General features: G+C 33.8%; 1 long non-coding RNA gene across 1 annotated transcript; it reads right to left on the bottom strand.

The window, feature by feature from the left end:
• Positions 1 to 2,345: 2,345 nt before the first annotated feature.
• LOC107742011 (uncharacterized) lies at positions 2,346 to 3,394 on the bottom strand. The gene is made up of 5 exons (XR_001640267.1): positions 3,274 to 3,394; positions 3,120 to 3,137; positions 2,791 to 2,841; positions 2,560 to 2,610; positions 2,346 to 2,477 (listed from the first exon to the last, which is right to left on the bottom strand). It is a non-coding gene; the product is annotated as an uncharacterized LOC107742011 (long non-coding RNA).
• Positions 3,395 to 4,282: the final 888 nt, after the last annotated feature.

Below are 4,282 nucleotides of genomic sequence, written 5' to 3'. Positions count from 1 at the left end.
GAGCTGATACAGTTCCGCCACCGTATGAGCGAAAGACAGAGAAAAGTATAATCCAGAGGAATGTGATCCAAGTTGGCACTTTATTGATCATCATTTTCCCACTCAACGTTCAACGAGTGGACAGAGCAGACAGTCAGGCAATTCCAGGAAATACGTTACCGAGATATCAGGTAGGCAGACTCTTAATTAATATTGCGCATTTATAACAATAAAACAGCGGAGTAAAACAGAACACAATAAAACACAATAAAATCGTAATATCCTCCTGGAACAGCGGCAGCCAACACCGTTCATTCCGGAAGTGTATGCATTTGATGTGTCCATTGCAGAGAGACAAAGAGAAAGTGACCAAGATGAAAGATTGAATGCCTTCCAAATTAACCTTCCATCCATCCTATTTGGTATATTCAAGATTAGAAATAGTGTCACAAATCAAAATCCAAAATCTGATTTTATATGCCCACAAATAACTACGTCATTTTGTGAGAAAGTGGGAGTTTTGTCCCATTACTTAAGAGTCAGCCACCTGCAGCCACAGACACAGATATACATTGCTATAGTAGTATAATGCTTCAGAACATTTATTTGTGGGCATTAAAAAAATGAAATGACAAGTGACCAAAATACCTTAAAATTATCCTTTGAATAAAAAACAACTACCTCAATAATTTAACAGTATAAGTAGCAATGATAATTTTCCTATAGCATATTATTAACTAATCAAAAAAGTAAAAAACAGGAATGAAACACAGACGAAGCCCAAACAAAACCAGTGACTATCTGCTACAATTTTAGCTATTTAGAATATGTTACATAGGAGAAAAACTAATTGGACGGCAATTCATGTCCAAATTTTAACATATAATAAAATATATAAATATATTAGTAAATATAATATAATTATAATATAATAGGTTTGAATTTAGGTTGGTTTTAACCTAGATTATGTTGTAGATAACTTGTTTGTGGTGCACTGTTTAATCATATATCATTGTTTCATTCTGTTTCTGGAGTGTTTTCCATAGTTTAGTCATTTTTAACATGTAAACAGAGTCTGAAGCCCTGCATTATAACAAAAAGTGAGTATGTGTGTGTGTGTGTAAAAATATATATGATATACAGGGCTTGACATTAACTTTTTTGCTCACCAGCCACTGTGCTAGTGGTTTTCCAAAATGTCTAGCCACTCAGCATTTTCACTGGCCACAATTTTGTTGTTGGGAAATTATGTTTTATATGACTAAAATAGCTGCATACTAAAATTTATTCTAATTGATTTCCAGGTAATTTTTGCCTATAAAAGGGCATTTTACCTGACCTTATTAAATGCATGCATCATTTTTCATATCAAATTCTTACATTTTATCGATCATTTCACTTAATATGATAAGACACTATAGGACTGTTACCAATAAAATGAAATCAGTATTAACAAAACCAATCTTTCCACTGCAGAAGAAACAGAAGCAGCTGAAGTGGCATTTAGATGCATTTACACAGACAGTTGCATGAATGCATTTACACTGCAAACTTACAACAGTATAAATAATGCTAATGAGCTTGGTGTTTTAATTCAGTTTTTTAGTAGATAACACAAGTAGATGGTCTTAATGAGTGAGTCATTGAGGTGTTCATTCAAACGATTTGTTCAGACTGCTGATTTATTCAAGAATGAAGCAAGTGCCTGTCTTTATGAACAGACCACTGAATCATTGACTCAAATGATCAATTCAAAAACGCTGAATCATTCAGTAAGGAAACTGAGCTGTGTGCTGCTCAGAGATGCACGACTGTTCTGCTGTGATCTTTGTTTAGAAATATTTTCGTTAACCAAATCGAGCAAAAACAGTCAACATTGATAATATTGTACTAAAATGTAAGTCACTTATTACTAACTACTCATTTGAACTCTTGCATGAAATCAATGTCAAATTTGCAGTCATACTGGTTCAGGGAAAACTGCACTCTCTTGGTCGTGTCATGTTGCTTAACTAGGCTATATGTTATAAATATAAAAACGACATATTTACAGCAGTATGTTTCTTCAGATTAGTTGTCCGGCCGGGCAAGTAAAATTCTCTTTCACTTGCCCCTTCAAAAAATCAATTTGTCCCAGACCAGCATTAATGTCGAGCTCTGTTACTGTATATAAAATTCAACCCACCAAAGTGGGAGTGACTGTTACCCGCCACTGCTGAAATGAAATCCACCCGTATATATATTAATATATAAATAATATATATTAATATATATAATTTTATATCATTCTATGTGTGTGATTGTATTAGTTTGTGTGTGTGTGTGTGTGTGTGTGTGAGTGAGTGAGTGAGTGAGTGAGTGAGTGAGTGAGTGAGTGAGAGAGAGAGCGAGAGAGAGAGAAAGAGAGAAAGAGAGAAAGAGAGAAAAAGATACATATCCGTCTGATAGATCTCCAGCAGAAGCCTGAGCATTATTTTCAGGATCAGTTCTCAGGTATCCTACAATTACAGGAACATATAAACAGCATTACATTTGGTTCACTTCACATTACGGTGTACTGAATAATAATATTACACTTACATTTTAGGCCTTGAGATGTCTAACTTGAGGTGCTAGAGACACTTCCAGAAGCTACAACAGAAAATGAAACATATAAACCAGTTCATACTACTAAATGATGCTGTGAATTGATATTGTAAATTTCAGTACACTCCTTGTGTCTTTAAAATTACCAAAAAACAAACAAACATTATTTTAGTTCACGGTCATGAATAGACAGTAGGTCTATCTGACAAATAATTTGACACTTACATAGTAGACTACTGGTGCTTTTTTCACTAGAGCAGTCAGAGATATCAGAGGCTGGAAAACAATGATAAATACATAAAAAATTGCCACACCACTGCTCATTCAAGAATGATGAGGAATGTTGCTGTATGTATGTAGAGAATCAATAAATTTGTTACAACATCAGATATATTAATTCACTATGTCTACATTTATTATTATTTTTAAAAGGTCAAAAGAATACAGATTTACATATATGAAGACACTAATATAAACCTATATAAGTGCTCAGTGGCAGAACCCATCTGTTATTGAGGCATCTCTTTCAAACAGATATTATAAGAAACCCTTACCTTTGAATTTTTTTAACCCTGAAAAACAACCAGAGAGTTGAACTGTAAGTTCAGTGATTTCACCCAAGAATATCAAAACAGAGCAGAACACAAATGTGTGAAATATATTGTAAAGACGGGATAGTGACATAAAATCATAAGTGTGTGCCTTCACCTTTTTTCTTCTGATACACCAAACACCCAACAACACCAATGCCAATCAACAGGATGACAGCAGAAACGGCACCAACAATGATGCCAATGGGAACAGGTGTTTCTGTCACATAAACAACATAAGCATCTATTTAAAAAAAAAAAATCTAAGTCAATTAACTTGTCTAAGTCTAAATGTGCAAACTCTCAAGTTCCTCTTGTCTTACTCAATAGAAATTTGTTATTTTTGGACAGTACCAGCAACACTTGTGACATCAAGGGGTCAGAACAAAGATGGAATTAAAAAATATATAAATTCACATTTAAAAAAATATTAGATATTTGTTTGATGAATTTTGTGATTGGTGGATGATATATTATTATAATTTTTCTGTCGGTTGTTTGCAAGTATGAATTTAGTCAATGTTTGTATTTAAAGGAAACTATGTACACCTGTAACCTTTTAGTCATGATAAAGGCCTGTGCACTGAAATGGAAAAATTTAATTCCATCTTTTGTTTGTTTTGACCCCTTGATGTCACAAGTGTTACTGGTACTGTCCAAAATAACTGTTCTTTTTCACATGCACCTTGTTGATCGTGTGAAGTTGCACCAGAACAATTAAACAACATCTTTGACTCAATAGAGAGGCAGTTATTATGGTGATGTGGTGCTAGACAGAGGCAGGTATTGTGGAGTTGTGAACTGAATGTAAACTTCAGTTTATATATGGACTCGGTCTAAAGACAGTGTAATTTAAAAAAATGAATAAGGACTAACTAAAGATACTGGAAATCTGATATGTAAAGGATGCAGACAAAAAGTGGCAGCAAAAGGGTCCAACCCATGTATCGTTGTTCAGCATTTGAGAGATCATCATCATCCAGCACTGTAAATAATTTTTACTGTCCACCACCGGTTGATAGAATATTTTCTACATGCTATAATCCAAAAATAATAGGGTCTGAAGATACATGGTTTACATAAATAAAGCAAATCATGATTTTCATAAATACATTCAATGCACATCC

This window comes from Sinocyclocheilus rhinocerous, unplaced genomic scaffold, assembly GCF_001515625.1.
Source record: "Sinocyclocheilus rhinocerous isolate Xijiao unplaced genomic scaffold, SAMN03320098_v1.1 scaffold42772, whole genome shotgun sequence".
Classification (NCBI taxonomy): domain Eukaryota; kingdom Metazoa; phylum Chordata; class Actinopteri; order Cypriniformes; family Cyprinidae; genus Sinocyclocheilus; species Sinocyclocheilus rhinocerous.
This window is presented reverse-complemented; position numbering and strand designations above follow the sequence as displayed.